The 17,670-nt window shown below is 45.2% G+C and overlaps 1 protein-coding gene across 2 annotated transcripts in view; it reads right to left on the minus strand.

The window, feature by feature from the left end:
• Window positions 1–17,670, minus strand: part of ADGRD1 (adhesion G protein-coupled receptor D1) — a 292,701-nt gene that overhangs the window by 82,818 nt on the left and 192,213 nt on the right. The window lies entirely within an intron of this gene.

The raw sequence follows: 17,670 nt of genomic DNA on the forward strand, positions 1-17,670 counted from the left end.
TCATTCTTGAAGGCACGTTTCCTCTCCAAAAGAGCTTATACCCCAAATACAACTAGATCTTCTAAACAATAAACAAAAAAAGCCTTTCAGTACTTCTGACAGCAATAGTCTTCTGCAAGAATCCTCTATTTTCGCAATCCTGTTTACCAGCAATGAAAAGAGGTCCCATTTTCATTATTTGGGGTGGGGGAGCTTTGACTTGGATCCTCAACCTCGGCCCTCCAGATGTTTTTGGCCTACAACTCCCATGATCCATGGCTAGCAGGACCAGTAGTCAGGGATGATAGGAATTGTAGTCTCAAAACATCTGGAGGGCTGAGGTTGAGGAAGCCTGACTTAGATGGAAGTGACTTCAATGGCAGCTGTACTTCCCAGTTCCTCACCTGCCCAATGTGCAACCACTGGTGGAGGAAGAGGAGTGTGGGGGGAGTGCACCGCCCCCGGCAACGCGATCCTGGTGGGGTGCAATCAAGGCTGCTCCCCTCCCTCACTGGGCGCCACACCCCCACAGGTGGCATGCCACGCCCCCAGGACACGCGCCATGCCCCTGTGGGCAGAGCGCCACACCCCTGGGATGCATGCCAGCCCCGCGCCACCTGCTCTCCACCCCCGGTGGAGGTTGAGCATGAAGCTCCGCCACTGCATGCAACATATATTTCCTCCACTCACCCATGCAGAGTGAGGGCAATGTGATGCAAGAAGTACTGCCTTCACTTTTAATTGACTTCATTTGCCTTCAATGCTACCAGCAGGAAAAATCTGATTGGCCGTTTTGCACTGTGACATCATGTTCACAGCTTTCTGGCCAATTGGCTGAGATCACATTGTGGAGGAAAAAGCAGCTCTGGGGGAAGAAAAATATATATTCCTGAAGTGGCTGCTTAGAGAAACAATGCTGTGTTACGGGCCCCTTGGCTCCATTAGGCAACCCCAGATGCAAGAGGAAGAGGAGGAGGAAGAGGAGGAGGTAGAGGGAGGAAGGAACTGGATGGTGGGCACTCAGGGATGGAGGAGATAGATCCTCCCCAGGGCCGGATTTAGGTTTGATGAGGCCCTCAGCTACTGAAGGTAATGGGGCCCCTTATATGTCCAGCTGTGCTTTGTCAACAACAAATTGTCACTGTTTTTTGTGTTGAATATATGCTATATGGTAATTTAGGGACCTAATAGGTATCTAAAGGACGTGGATGGCACTGTGGTCTAAACCACAGAGCCTAGGGCTTGCCAGTCAGAAGGTCAGCAGTTCGCATCCCCATGACAGGATGAGCTCTTGTTGCTCGGTCCCTGCTCCTGCCAACCTAGCAGTTCAAAAGCACGTCAAAGTGCAAGCAGATAAATAGGTACTGCTCTGGCGGGAAGGTAAACGGCGTTTCCGTGCACTGCTCTAGTTCACCAGAAGCGGCTTAGTCATACTGACCACATGACCCAGAATCTGTACGCCGGCTCCCTCGGCCAATAAAGCGAGATGAGCGCCTCAACCCCAGAGTCGTTTGTGACTGGACCTAATGGTCAGGGGTCCCCTTACCTTAATAGGTATCTAAAGCCATTAGCACATAACAAAATATGTATTTTATCAAAGTAATTGTTGAACCGAAATACAATTAAGAAGTATATTAATAGTGCAATACAATTAAGAAGAAGCATATTTTGGGGGGGCCCCAAGAGAGTGGGGCCCTAAGCTATAGCTTGTTTAGCTTATACATAAATCTGGTCCTGATCCTCCCCTTTAAATGTGAGGAAAGAGCTCTGTCTCCAGAACCCTCCTGCAGAGGGCATGGACTCATCACAGGGAGAGCAGGACTTCAACCAGCTAGAGGGAGGGGCTGAACAGGAGAAGCTGGTAGTGGAGTAGCAGGAGAATGTAAGAACATAAGAAGAGCCTGCTGGATCAGGCGATGGTCCATCTAGTCAAGTATCCTGTTTGAACAATGGCCAACCAGATGCCTATGGGAAGCCAGCAAGCTGGATTTGAGCACAAGAGGACTTTTCCCTGCTATGGTTTCCAACAACTGGCATTTGGAAGCAGTCCTGCTTCCAGCTGTGGAGGCAGAGAACAGCCATCACGGCTAATGGCAGTGACAGTCGTGTAGCTGAGAACCAGGTCCACCAGTCCAAGCACCAGCATGTGTGTTTAGGCACAGAAGACTCATAGAGCAAGAAAGTCCCATACGTGAGCCCGCCCCACCTCATCTTTAGAAGTTTGGTCGTAGGGGTATATCTGTTAGAATTCCTGCTCCGTGATTGTAGTCATGGGATTGTTGTCATTCACATGACTCCACAGAGTGGGAAGTGACGGAAACATGATGTTTGTGTTACTGTGTTCCGTGAAGTGGGACTATTGTCCTTTGTTCTTTTCTCTTTGCTGTCTGATGCTAGAGAGGGGGGGAGCCATGCTGCAGTGCTCCGTGCGTGTTTATATGTAAATAAAGTAGATTAGCCAAAATGCTGAGTTGCTGAGGTCTGTCACACATGATGCGCAAACTCTGCAGATCCCTAAGTGTGCCAGTGTCGGTTGGCATCGGTCGCTGTGATGTTCGGGCTGAAGAAAGCTTTTGAAGCTCCCGAACGATCGACCAGGAGGGAGGGAACATGCCAGTTGGGCATGTGTCTCTGCCAGGGTCCTACTCGAGTGTAGGCTGAACTCCTGACAGTATCAACTGTTGCAACATCATCTTGCTTTCCTTTCAGTTATGAATCTCTTCTCTTGCTCGTGTACCTTAGAATCTTGCCTTCTGAACCTGACGCCCGCTGATGAACCTGTACTGCTTTTGGCGTGGGAAAAGATCTCACCCTTGCTCGCAGGTAGGAGTTGCTATCATGTTTAGGGACGGGAGCCTGACAAATAAACAGCAAACCAATGGATCGGCCCCAGTGCCTTTAACAGAGTCCCCTTTTTGACACCCGAAATGCTCACTTGCAAACGTTCAGCACAGCCATAATGATTACTTTCTAGGACAGCTATATTATGTTAACTGACCCTTGTGAAGGAAGAGGGTAAACTTGCTGATGGCCAGGAGTTGCAATTTGTCCAGAAAACCTGATCAATAAACGTGGCCCTGAACCGCACTTATTAAAAGGTGATCGCTGGCCTTGCTGCTGTAGATAACAATATTCTGTATCTTTGATCCAGCTTCCCAGAAAGAAAAGAAAAATCTAATCTCTCTTGCTTCTGCTCTCAGCACTGCCTCCCAGGAAAAGCAATATCACCCTCATCTCCTTTAATAACACTCCAGAGTCAATGGCTCCCAATCCAAGCCGCTAAAAATAGCTTCCAAAATAGAAAGTACAACGAAGTCTCCCTGGAGATAATATGATCGGCACAGTTACCGCATAAAAATGTCATCAGCCAGTTACTCTCTTGAGAGCTACCAAAAGGGGGCGGGGGAAGGGAGAGTGTTGTGCATAAAAACTATTGAGTTTTAAGATCCCATCCTACTGTTCTAGTAAGGGTGATTTGCTCTAATGAATGGCAACCGATAACCCTAAAAGAGGGAGAATGAAACTGCATGTTTTTGGGGAAGGATAATCATGTTGCAATGCATGGTGGGAGAAATGGTTTGCTTTCACAAGGCTGCATAGGTCCCAGGACTGAATAGAATAGAATAGAATAGGTCTGTGAAGTTAATCTTGTCCAACCCCCTACAACGCAGGAATATTTTAACCCAACACGGTGCTCAAACACATGACCCTGTGATTAAGATCCATGTGTTTATGCCAGAGAACATGAGAGGTAGATTTTACCTGTTTGCTAACTTTACTTATATAGGTCTAGGTTCCCAGGGTATCTAACACAGGGGTGGGGGACATTATTTTATCCCAAGGGCCACATTTCCTTCTGGGCCACCTTCTGGGGTCCACATGCCAGTGGTGGGCAGCGCTAGAGGCAAAAGTGAGTAGAACAAGAGATGCACATTTTACCTTTATACATTAGGCTATTTTCTACACACAGCCTCCATCCCGTTCTCCATCCAGGGAAGCAAGAGGCTTCGCCAGAGTTCAACAATACATTCCAGTCAGGCAAAGACATCTCAGGAGGATGCAAATGCAAGGCCCTGTGAGTCTTCTGTGCCCAAACACACATGGTGGTGCTTGGGCTGGTGCAGAAGACTCAAGGTGGGGCTCAGGGGAGAGTGCAGCCTGGAGAGAGGACTGGGGGCCATATGAGAGGCACCTAAGCCCAGGGCTTTTTTTCTGGGGGTACTCAAGGATACACAGCACCAGTACCTTCCCCCTCCATGTTAAAAGTCAAGTCAAGTAACCTTTATTGGCATCAGAATACATTCAGAATAAATAGGCCAGTGCGATCACTTCACCACCCTGACATCACAGACACCCACCAAAGGGCAGAAGAGGCGGTGTTAAAAGTATGGTGTTTACTGTAACAACTTCATGGTGAGTACCAGCAGCTTTTTCCCTAAATACAGTGGTACCTCGTTGCAGACGCTTCAGGTTACAGACTCCGCTAACCCAGAAATAGTACCTCGGATTAAGAACTTTGCTTCAGGATGAGAACATAAATCGTGCAGTGGTGGTGCAGCGGCAGCAGGAGGCCCCATTAGTTAAAGTGGTACCTCAGGTTAAGAACAGTTTCAGGTTAAGAACGGACCTCCGGAATGAATTAAGTTCTTAACCCAAGGTACCACTGTAAAAGCAATGTCTGAGCCTGAAGTTCCGCATTCCAGACAAGAAACCTGTATTGAACTCCCATCCCTATTACAGTAATGGAAAAAATACTTTCATGGTCTACACCTTTTAAAAGATGCCCAAAAGATAGCAGGGAAGACTCCTGGCCGATTTTGACCGGCAAATAATTGCACAGGGCCTGAGTGACAGGCAAGCAAACAAAGAGGTTGAAGAGGAGCAGCAGGTCCAGGGGGGCTCTTCAATCCTTGCCATCACCAGCTAGGGCTGGGGAAAATTCTCTGCTTAAAGCCCATGGAGAGCCACTGCCAGTCAGTGTAGACAATACTGAGATAGATATACTAATGGTCTGAGTCACAGAGTAATAGAATCATGGAAATATAGAGTTGGAAGGGACCTCTGAAGATCATCTAATCTGACCCCCTATGGCAGCTTCCTATGTTGTACTCCCCCCACCTTCTCTCTCTGAGACAGAACTACCTGTTATATTATATAATAATAATAATAATAATAATAATAATAATAATAATAATAATTTATTATTTATACCCCGCCCATCTGGCTGAGTTTCCCCAGCCACTCTGGGCGGCTTCCAATCGAGTGTTAAAAACAATACAGCATTAAATATTAAAAACTTCCCTAAACAGGGCTGCCTTCAGATGTCTTTTAAATATAAGATAGCTACTTATTTCCTTCACATCTGAAGGGAGGGCGTTCCACAGGACGGGTGCCACTACCGAGAAGGCCCTCTGTCTAGTTCCCTGTAACCTCACTTCTCGCAATGAGGGAACCACCAGAAGGCCCTCGGCGCTGGATCTCAGTGTCCGGGCTGAATGATGGGGGTGGAGACGCTCCTTCAGATATACTGGACCGAGGTCGTTTAGGGCTTTAAAGGTCAGCACCAACACTTTGAATTGTGCTCGGAAACGTACTGGGAGCCAATGTAGGTCTTTCAAGATCAGTGTTATGTGGTCCCGGTGGCCACTCCCAGTCACCAGTCTAGCTGCTGTATTCTAGATTAATTGCAGTTTCTGAGTCACCTTCAAAGGCAGCCCCACGAAGAGCGCATTGCAGTAGTCCAAGCGGGAGATAACTAGAGCATGCACCACTCTGGCAAGACAGTCTGTAGGTAGGTAGGGTCTCAGCCTGCGTATCAGGTGGCGTTGGTAGACAGCCATCCTGGACACAGAATTAACCTGTCCCTCCATGGACAGCTGTGAGTCCAAAATGACTCCCAGGCTGCGTACCTGGTCCTTCAGGGGCACAGTTACCCCATTCAGGACCAGGGAGTCCCCCACACCTGCTCTCCCTCTGTCCCCCCAAAACAGTACTTCTGTCTTGTCAGGATTCAACCTCAAATTGTTAGCTGCCATCCATACTCCAACTACCTTCAGGCTCTCACACAGGACCTTCTCTGCCTTCACTGGTTCTGATTTAAAAGAGAGGTAGAGCTCCGTGTCATCTGCATACTGATGAACACCCAGCCCAAACCCCCTGATGATGAAAGTTGTCCCCGAGCTGTAGGGGGGGGGCACAATTTTGGCCCATCACTACCCAAAGGATAATTGTTGCTGTTCCCTCTGTCTCATGAAGAAACTTTCTGTCTTTGGAGGGAGGTTCTCTCTTTGTCCTTCTTCGAAGCGAAAACATCAAATATCTGTGCAATCTGTTCTGTGCTTTGAGGGATGAAGTGGGTTTAAATTGGGGAGGGGAAATAATAAACAAATGTGCAGGAAAATATCAATGCCAAAACATTCATTCCGCAGAAACATTTCAGACAAGTCTGTTTAAGTGGTATATAGCCTTAACCTGCTTGCTTTACCCAGAGCATATCTGAGATGTCCCCAGGATTTAACTTGATTATTTATCAGCTTAAAACTGCACTGGAGAAGAAAATTAAATAGAGAGCTCCCTGGCAAGATAATAAAACTTATGCAGATGAAATGCCAGGCAGTCATCTGGATAACAAGAAGAACTAATTCCATGAATGTAAAATGGTCTGCAGATCACCCTGCTCAGTTCTCGTCTTCTTGGTTTTAATAGAATATTAGAAGATAAACTGGCCAAATTCCGGTGTTGTTTGGTAAGCTGTGGTGGCCAAACAACTGGCGTTCATTACTCTGAAATAAACAGATTGACTTACTAAGAACCAACCATTTGAGACACCGAAAAGGGAAGAAATCAAATTCACTTAGGGCCATAATGCTGGGTTTTCTTTGATAAATCCGCCTACAGACAATGCAACTGTTTCTGTTTGTGCCACTGTGCAGTTTTTGGAGTCACAAGACTCTGTTTACATTCCAGACTGTTGGAAGTCTCATAGGAGACGGGAGACGGATGTTGATGTTACTGGTTTCCTGTTTCTTTGTCCCAGTTGGTTCTCTGACTTCACAGAGAGCAGATGTATATTCTTTTCTGTCTGCGTAGTTGGAAATATAATGTAGCAATGTAGCTCATATCTCTCATCCTTCTGCTGCTGTTTGTATAGAATGGGATCGTGCCTGGAGCCTCACCAAAGGCTTAGGTCGTTAATCAATATCCAAGGAGATTCCAAAGACTTGACCGGTGGAGGTATAGCTCGGTCGTACGGAGTTCCAACAGTAACACCTGGCACAAAGGTGTTCATGCATTTCAGCACCTGCTTGGGCATCTCATGGCTGCTGGCAGGCTGTGAGATTTGGACGATCTTATGGCACAACAAGTTGAGATAAGCACATTAAGGCCTCATAGACACAAACAAGCATTACTAACCAGGGCTGAAACAGAACCACTCGCGAAGTTTGGGTTCTGGAAGCATAGCCTTGTTGATTCTTCAGCACTCCTCTTGCTGCAGAATAATTCTTTTCTTATATCTCATTAGGAGGAACTTTTACATAATACCTGCACACATTTTTAAGAACCCGATAGTTTAGTGTGGCAGTACAGGCAATTAGAAACTCCCTGCCTATTGGTAACAGGCAGGAGCCTTCACTGTACTCTGCTTGGTGCCTGCTGAAGACATTCTTTTTAAAGATAATATTTTTTTCCCCATTAAGTTTTCAAAAGTTTTACATATATACTTCAATACATAGATTTGTCTTTTTTCGACTTCCCATCCCATTTTCCATGGCGTTTCTAGTTTCTTCCCCATTGCTGCACAATGCCTTCTTCTTCTTACAACATCGCTTCAATACTGTATTCTCTCATTCCTTTTGTTGATCATATCTCAAATCCTGCTCACAAGTTCATCAAGCTATAGTATTTTCCTAAATAGTCCAAAAAGGGCTTCCAATCTTCCACCAAACAATCATCATTCAAGTCTCTTATTTTGGCTGTTCACTTTGCCACTTCTGCATAGTCTATCACCTTACTTATCCATTCTTCTTTGGTAGAAACTTCTTCTTCCTTCCATTTTTGTGCAATAAAGAATCTTAGCCACTGTTGCTACATACATAAATAACTGAAACACCTTTTGGGGAACTTCTGTCCCTGGAGACATTTTTATTACAAACCTACCCAAAATGTTTAGGAAGTTAAGTTGTTTCAGTCCATTCTATTCTATTGTGGTTTTAACTTTCTCTATGTTTTAAATTATGGCTATATACTGATAATTTCATAGTCTTTTTCTTTTTTTTAAATCGCTTTGAGGGATTCCCCACAATCAAGGGATATACAGTGGTACCTTGGTTCTCAAACTTAATCCGTTCTGGAAGTCCGTTCCAAAACCAAAGTGTTCCAAAACCAAGAGGCGCTTTCCCAGAGAAAGTAATGCAAAATGGATTAATCCGTTTCACACTTCTTCAGATACAAGATATCTGAAGAAGTGTGCATGCACACGAAAGCTTATACCGGGAACAAACTTAGTTGGTCTCTAAGGTGCTACTGGACGCGGGTGGCGCTGTGGGTAAAAGCCTCAGCGCCTAGGGCTTGCCGATCGAAAGGTTGGCGGTTCGAATCCCCGCGGCAGGGTGCGCTCCTGTTGTTCGGTCCCAGCGCCTGCCAGCCTAGCAGTTCGAAAGCACCCCCGGGTGCAAGTAGATAAATAGGGACCACTTACTGGCGGGAAGGTAAACGGCATTTCCGTGTGCTGCGCTGGCTCGCCAGATGCAGCTTTGTCACGCTGGCCATGTGACCCGGAAGTGTCTCCGGACAGCTCTGGCCCCCAGCCTCTTGAGTGAGATGGGCACACAACCCTAGAGTCTGTCAAGACTGGCCCGTATGGGCAGGGGTACCTTTACCTTTAAGGTGCTACTGGACAATTTTTTTATTTCTTTATATATTTCGACTGCGTCAGACCTACCCGAATGTAAATAGTGTGTTTGTGTATAATGGTATATGCTGGTATAGACCTAGCAAATACAACTCTGCTAAATGGCTGCTTCCTGCGGTAAGCTTAAGTGCTTCAATGAGGTTCTGCAGTGTATACACACAAAAACACTGACAGGAATCACCCCTTGATGTGCCTACCTGGGCTTTAATTCAAGCATGGGAAACCAGGATGGCTGGTTATTGAATGCCTATGATCAACACACTTGCCTGTTTTGTTTTAAGGGAAGTACTTCGATAGGCATACAGTGGTACCTCGGATTACAAGCACTTCGGGTTACAGACTCCGCTAACCCAGAAATAGTGGCAACGGGAGGCCCCATTAGCTAAAGTGATACCTCAGGTTAAGAACAGTTTCAGGTTAAGAACGGATCTCCAGAATGAATTAAGTTCATAACCAGAGGTACCACTGTGTGTGTGTGTATAAAATAACAATGAACAGCTGCTAGTTGTGTAGTATGTAGGAAGTGTGGCTTCCCACACTTGTGCTAATGCCCAGCCATGGGCACTGCAGTATTTTCAGGAACTGCTTCCTCCTGTAAAGGCTGAAGAGGGCGAATGACCAGGGAGCCCATTTGCAGAAAGGACACCCACAAATCGCCTCACCCTCCTTGAATGAAAGGCAAGTGAAAAACCAGCAAGAACAACAACAAAAAACACATCCCACCCATGACTCCCTGATTTTTTCCCCCTTTGATAATATTTGAATACAGTTTATTTTCTCATTATTTGATGGAGAATATTGAGGGAGGGAAGAATGAAGCTTTCTTTCTGTTCTTTCTTTTTGACACAACACAAATAAAAACCAAAATATGCTTAAGCCCTATGATTTGCAAGGTTCTTTTTCTCTCTTTCTTGGGCATGCACTTGGAAAAGGTATCTCCTGCTTCTAGAAAACAGTATAGTCCAAAAGGATATTCACTTCCAGTTTTCTGGGGAGGAATTCATCTTGCCAAATTGATTTTTTTTTTCATAGCCTCTAGGAAAGGAGGCCAGGAATTTCCTCTAGCATAACAGCAAAGAAGCAATTGCCAAGTGGCAAAATCTATCTTTCCAAGAGTTCAGAGCCCAGACTCCCACCAGTTCCTCCAAGCTGAAATCCCAAAGGAAAGCAAGCAAATAAATAAACCAAAATGGCCTGGAAGGCAGCAGAGAGGTTAAGTGAAAAAGTCCAGCAGAAACCATTTTTCATATGACAAACCATCTTATTAAGCAGGAGGAGGAGGAGGAGGAAGAGGAAGAGGAGGAGGAGGAGGAGGAGGAGGAGGAGGAGGAGGAGGAGGAAGAAGAAGAAGAAGAAGAAGAAGAGGAAGAGTTTGGATTTGATATCCCGCTTTATCACTACCCTAAGGAGTCTCAAAGCGGCTAACATTCTCCTTTCCCTTCCTCCCCCACAACAAACACTCTGTGAGGTGAGTGAGGCTGAGAGACTTCAGAGAAGTGTGATTAGCCCAAGGTCACCCAGCAGCTGCATGTGGAGGAGTGGAGGAGCGGAGAAGTGAACCCGGTTCACCGGATTACGAGTCCACCACTCTTAACCACTACACCACATAGAATTGTAGAGTTGGAAGGGACTCCAAGGGTCATCTAGTCCAACCCCCTGCAATGCAGGAATCTGAGCTAAAGCATCCAAGACAGATGGCCATCTAACCTCTCCTTAAAAACCTCCTTCTGAGGTCTACCACCTTCTGAGGAAGTCCCTTCCACTGTCCAACAGCTCTTACTATCAGAAAGTTCTTTCTGGTGTTTATTCAGAATCTCATCTTATAACTTGAAACATTGGCTCAGGTGTTACCATTCCGAGCAGGAGAAAACAAGCTTGCTCCATTTCCCACGTGTCACATGAAAGATGGAGCAAGCTTGTTTTTTCCTGCTCAGGAGAGTAGGACCCAAACCAATGGTGAACCGCAATGGTTTTTTTAATATGATGTGCCACTTATCTTCTGTTCTGAATCACTTAGGCAACAGGGCAATTTCCTGACAAATCTCCAAAGAATTCTATAAGGGGAAGGTGCTTTATTTTCCCCTCTCCACCCCCTTCCTGACAACAGGAAGCTTCCATAAGCAAAGGCTCGCAGTTCTTTGCACTTGGCAGAATGAACACAAACGGGAGATTTTGGATGAGCGGGAACATTTGGTGCACTGCCTCTCTGATTACTGCCGAATTTGTTTTACTAAACTAATTTCTCCTACGCCATCCAAGCAGATGCTGAGGTTTAAGCCAACAAATCCCTTGCTTGCAATAACACCCCTCCTCCCACCCCTTTGATCCTACATCTATTCTCCGATGCCTGCTAAGGGCAGATGCACAGTAGGGTTAAGCTGAATGTTTTCCAATAAACATTTCCAGAGCTCTTGGGAGAGGATAAAGAGTTTCTTGACCCCACCAAAAGCTTACTATTCTCATGCCTGCTCACTGATGATCACAGGCTGCAGCTTCATTTTTATTTTTAATGGTCTTCTTTTTTACAGTGACATCATGATGCAGCCAAATAACATGGCTGCATCGAGATGTCACTGAGGGCATGCAAGGCGAAAACTGCTTCAGAGTAAAGGCAAGGTCTATCCAAGAATTATTGCCCTCACTCTAAATTCCCTCGGTGGTGAAATTAAAAATTTAAGGGTGTGTGTGTGTGTGTGTGTGTGTGTATATGGACATGGGTGGAGCTGTGGGTTAAACCACAGAGCCTAGGACTTGCCGATCAGAAGGTTGGCGCTTCAAATCCCCGCGATGGGGTGAGCTCCCGTTCTTCGGTCCTTGCTCCTGCCAACCTAGCAGTTCGAAAACACGTCAAAGTGCAAGTAGATAAATAGGTACCACTCCGGCGGGAAGGTAAACGGCGTTTCTGTGTGTGGCTCTGGTTCACGAGAAGCAGCTTAGTCATGCTGGCCACATGACCCGGAAGCTGTACGCTGGCTCCCTTGGCCAATAAAGAGAGATGAGCACTGCAACCCCAGAGTCGGTCACGACTGGACCTAATGGTCAGGAGTCCTTTTACATATATATATATATATATATATATATATATATATATATATTTAAACGTTCATAACTGCATATATAAACCACATGTCTGAAACCCCACAGAAAAAGACCCAAAACCATTTTGTCCCTCCCAAATTGACCTCAAATATTTCTCTGCAAGGTCAAAGGAAAATGGAAAAACCTCCCCATTGTCTTTTTGTTCACAAATCCTGTCTTAAGGGTATGTCTGTGTATGAATAGGGTGAGCCTGTGACCTGGCTCAGGAACTAAGTATTTGTCATTACAAAAGACTGGCCAGGCTCCCCAGGGTATCTAATCAAGTGACCATTAACAGGTAACGTGCCAGACAGGAGATAAACAACGCACTCAGATTTCTGTTGTAGACCTCCTTTTCTGTGATGTAGGTATGATGTTTGTGGGGGGTGGTCTTGGGTTACACCCCTTCTGTGATGGATGGATGATGTATGGAGGGGTGGTCTTGAGCTCCAGGGAAGGCAATTTAAAATGTCTATATAAGGGCAGGCACACCTTTGTTCTGGGTCCTCCTCCTTTCCTGCATGTGAGGGGAGCACCCTGTTGTAACAGTTCAATAAAGATCAAGCTTACAAGCTGCTTTGCTTCTCAATATTTTCTGGTTGGCCTCTGTTATTTTCTCTGACTGATGGAGAACCTACAAAGGACTCTATAAGGGCTCTTGTGTTCCCAATAAGGGAATAAGGACAGATTTTTGTTTACTACAGTGATATCATAACGAAATCCGATTGGCTATAGTGGAAACCAGGTTTGTGAGAGCAAAGCATAAACGGCCGAGGTAGATTTTGGGGGTGGTCTGCTTCTTTTCCTGCTCATGGCACCCATATTTCTGAGATCTGGAAGGCTTCCCAAATGCTTTTTAATTATTTACTTCATTAAAAAAAACTTATATACTGCTTGATTGCAGGAAAGACCTCAAAGCGGTTTACAAAAAAAAGATAAAACAATAAAATGATCAATTTTATTTTAAAATTTTAAAAATTTACAACCATGATTTAAGACATACAGTAGGCTAAGACTGTAGTAACTTAGACTAGAACAAGTTTAAACTCCTACAAACTTTCTAAACATCTAGGAAAGCTGATCTAAATGTGAATGCCTTCAGCAGGTGCCAAAAGTGAAAGCACCTGCCTGATATCAATAGGTAGGGAGTTCCAAAGTGTTTGTGCTGCCACATTAAACAAGGCAGTCAAAAATGGGCAAATGTGGGGCAATACAATATCGCTGGTGAACTGGTCCCAAGTTGTTAAAGGCTGTGTTTACTAATCGTAGCACCCTGAACTCAGCCCAGTAGCAAATCAGCAGGTCATCTTACACACCTCTGAGCACATATGTTCTATGGGGTTTTCCCCATGTTACTTGCTTGCTCAAAGGAGTCGGCCCAGGGGTGGGAAAACTTTTACAACCCCAGGTCTTCATTCTCTTATGGGGAACCTTCAGGGGAGCCACATGCCAATGTGAGTGAGACCAGAGGCAAAAGTGGGAGGGGCAATGAATGTGACTCTTACCTTTCTACAGAAGGTTACATTCCAGTCTGGTTTTTTCTACACAGATGCGTGCGCATGCACACACACACACACACACACACACACACCTCCATCAATCAACTGGCTTGCCAGTAGTACATGCAAAAAGGATCTAGGGGTCTTAGTAGACTACAAGCTTAAGATGAGTCAACAGTGTGATGCAGCAGCAAAAGACAAAAAATGCTAACAGGGATTAAGGTTTCCTTCCTTCCTTCCATTTCTCTCGGGGGGGGGGCAACCAACAGAGGCAGCCATTCCTCCACTTAGTACCTTACCTGAGGCTGCCTTTGTTATGTTTTTCTACCCAATAACACAACTCTGATGGCAGAAAGTGAGGAGGAATTAAAGAACCTCTTAATGAGGGTGAAAGAGGAGACAGCAAAATATGGTCTGAAGCTCAACATCAAAAAAACGAAGATCATGGCCACTGCTCCCATCACCTCCTGGCAAATAGAAGGGGAAGAAATGGAGGCAGTGAGAGATTTTACTTTCTTGGGCCCCATGATCACTGCAGATGGTGACAGCAGTCACGAAATTAAAAGTCGCCTGCTTCTTGGGAGAAAAGTGATGACAAACCTAGACAGCATCTTAAAAAGCCAATACATCACCTTGCTGACAAAGGTCCATATAGTAAAAGCTATGGTTTTCCCAGTAGTGATGTATGGAAGTGAGAGCTGGACCATAAAGAAGGCTGATTGCCGAAGAATGGATGTTTTTGAATTATGGTGCTGGAGGAGACTCTTGAGAGTCCCATGGACTACAAGAAGATCAAACCTATCCATTCTGAAGGAAATCAGCCCTGAGTGCTCACTGGAAGGACAGATCCTGAAGCTGAGGCTCCAGTACTTTGGCCACCTCATGAGAAGAGAAGACTCCCTGGAAAAGACCCTGATGTTGGGAAAGGTTGAGGGCACAAGGAGAAGGGGATGACAGAGGATGAGATGGTTGGACAGTGTTCTCGAAGCTACCAGCATGAGTTTGACCAAACTGCGGGAGGCAGTGGAAGACAGGAGTGCCTGGCGTGCTCTGGTCCATGGGGTCACGAAGAGTCGGACAAAACTAAACAACTAAACAACAACAACATTTACCTGTATTTCTTAGTGTCGCAACAAGGATAATGCATGACTGTGACCTCAGATTAAGTAAGTAAATCATTTTTAAACTTACTTCAGAGTGTGCTCTGTTTCATTGCATGAAAGTAGAAAGGGAGCCAGCTGCCTCAAGCAGCTGGAACATAATGAATGAAGGTTTAATATCCTATTCCTATGCTTCATTAATAATGAAGGGATTTAAACACTCCTACTGAGGCTCTCTGTGTGTAAGCCCTGTGGTTTTAAAACAGGCACTAGCCTGTTTTTTTCCTTTGCTAGTTAATCCACCTGAGGGTGGCATGGAGAAAAGCAGGTGAGAGGCGTAGCCTGAGGTAGGAGCATGACCAAGGGAGTGTTATAAGAGCAAATCAGAAGGTCTGGGGAGCCACATTCAATTCCCCGCCCCCTGGCCCAAGTTTCCTCACCCTTGTTTTAGCTCCCAAAGGGCTTCTGGTGCAATTTACAATTATCTGAAGACAGTCCCTGCTCTCTGGATTTGCAGTCCAAAGGACATGACACAAAAGGAAAAGGAGGGGAAAGAAAAATGGGAAATGCAAGCACCAGTTCATGAAGCTACAATCTTCTCAGGTTGCTGTTTTTAATGATCAAAACATATCTGCATATGTGTTGAGAAGATGTGTTTAGCAATGTGTGTTTTGAGAGCTAATACATTTAGAATTTCATATTCTGAGAAGAAATGGTTCTGTTAACAGGAATTTAAAAGCAGGTTTCCATGTGTATGGTTTTTTTTTTAAGAAAACAAAATGTGCTGGTTAATGCAGAAATGGAAGAGAACAAGGGGCAGATCCAACATTCTCTATCCACTAATGCAAGATCCCTTGTGCCAGCAGATGACAGATTTTAAACTGCGCACAGCAAAATAATCCAACACAACAACTGTGTTACTGGTTGCTTGTTGTGCAACCGCTAGTTCATATTGTGCAATCCATCACACAAGACTCTTTGGCAATGTACTTGTTGCACTGGCAGAACACTGTTGTGCAAGGGAAAACACAAGTATAGCAGTAAGTGACTAAGCGCTACATTGGATGCAAACCAGGACTATCGGAGAACACGTGTAAAACTGAAGTGGACCTGAAACAGAGTGATTTGCCCATCCCTATTCCCAATGTATGCCAAAGAATTGATGCTTTTGAATTGTGGTGCTGGAGGAGACTCTTGAGAGTCCCATGGACTGCAAGAAAATCAAACCTCTCCATTCTTAAGGAAATCAGCCCTGAGTGCTCACTGGAAGGACAGATCGTGAAGCTGAGGCTCCAATACTTTGGCCACCTCATGAGAAGAGAAGACTCCCTGGAAAAGACCCTGGTGTTGGGAAAGATGGAGGGCACAAGGAGAAGGGGATGACAGAGGACGAGATGGTTGGACAGTGTTCTCAGAGCTACCAGCATGAGTTTGACCAAACTGCGGGAGGCAGTGGAAGACAGGAGTCCCTGGCATGCTCTGGTCCATGGGGTCACGAAGAGTCAGACACGACTAAACAACTAAACAACAATTTCTACTGTAATGCTTCAATTTTAAAAAGAGAGAGATAAGAAACCCAGGAAATTCAGAACTCCACAATATGGAGAGAATTTCCTTGATGAGAATTACAAAAGGATGTGCAGCTGGCATTTGAATTTTCTCTTTGACAACAAGCTGATGCGCCTTCTGAACATAGCATGCTTAACAATCTGTACATGATAGGTGGGTGCAGAAATATAGAGCATTCACTCAGAGAGTGAAAGAGAGAGAGTGGTGTGGGTGTGGGTGTTATAATGTTTCGCCTTATAAAATAGCACATTACTCACGGCTATGGGATCCAGTGGTCTAAAGTGGCCCAAATAGAAACAAGGAAGATAAGACTTTGGAATTAGAAATAAAGGCATCAGAAGGAGAGGTGGAAAAGAACAGGCAGCAAGGATGACCAGAAAACATATGCAACAATTAATAAACATATAAACGGATGTCACTCACCTGTCGCTTCCCCAGACCACAGCCTAGCTATTAATTATTCCAATCACAATGATGACATAGCTACATAATTGCTGTAATTGGTTCTTGATTCAGCTCCTAAATGTATGCGTGTGTGCTTAAGAGATAATGCATGTTTTAAAATATTTTCTAAACGATCCACAATTACACTGATAATTTGCCTTTGATCATTCATGTTTTTGTTCCTAGAGTGTTACTCCCACTTCTTTTCTTTTCCAGATTGGGAAGCTTTGACAAGCATAATTCTTACCTCCCCAGAACAATGCCAGCGAGGCAGCCTTTGTCTTGCGGAGGGGAAGGAATGGATGCAAATGAGGTTCAGTGTCAAGGGGGGGGGGCGGCTTTTAAAAATAATAATAATGATGGGGAGAAGAAGGGATGTCAGAGAATTCTAACAGAAACGGGAGCAGAAATTGCTGGTGTCTGCTTATTCATCCATTCTTTGGGACACAAATGAATCAAGTGAATCCTCTACAATTGTTTTTGTTTTTAGTCTGCAAATGATACCTGTATGTTTCTGCTCCAAGCTGCATACAGTTTTGCTCAGTTTGCTCTAAGATTACATCCACAAGCTCCTTTAATACCCTTGGATGCAGATCACCAGGCCCTGGAAATTTGAATTCATTTTGAGAAGTGTTCACTGAGAGCCAGTGTGGTGTAGTGGTTAAGAGCGGTAGACTCGTAATCTGGGGAACCGGGTTCATGTCTCTGCTCCTCCACATGCAGCTGCTGGGTGACCTTGGGCTAGTCACACTTCTGTGAAGTCTCTCAGCCTCACTCACCTCACAGAGTGTTTGTTGTGGGGGAGGAAGGGAAAGGAGAATGTTAGCCTCTTTGAGACTCCTTTGGGTAGTGATAAAGCGGGATATCAAATCCAAACTCCTCCTCTTCTTCTATCTTGGGCTGCAGCTCCCTCCTTGCATCACTTACAGTGGTACCTTGTATTATGACCGGGATCTGTTCCGGAGCCCTGGCTGCTAGCCAAAAAGGATTCAGGGCAAAGCGCCGAGTCTGCGCACACGCGTGGAGCGGTTTGTGCTTCTGCGCATGCACAACCGGCAAACCCAGAAGTAACCTGTTCTGGTACTTCCGG

Source organism: Podarcis pityusensis (genome assembly GCF_964106645.2).
Source record: "Podarcis pityusensis genome assembly, chromosome: 16".
NCBI lineage: Eukaryota > Metazoa > Chordata > Lepidosauria > Squamata > Lacertidae > Podarcis > Podarcis pityusensis.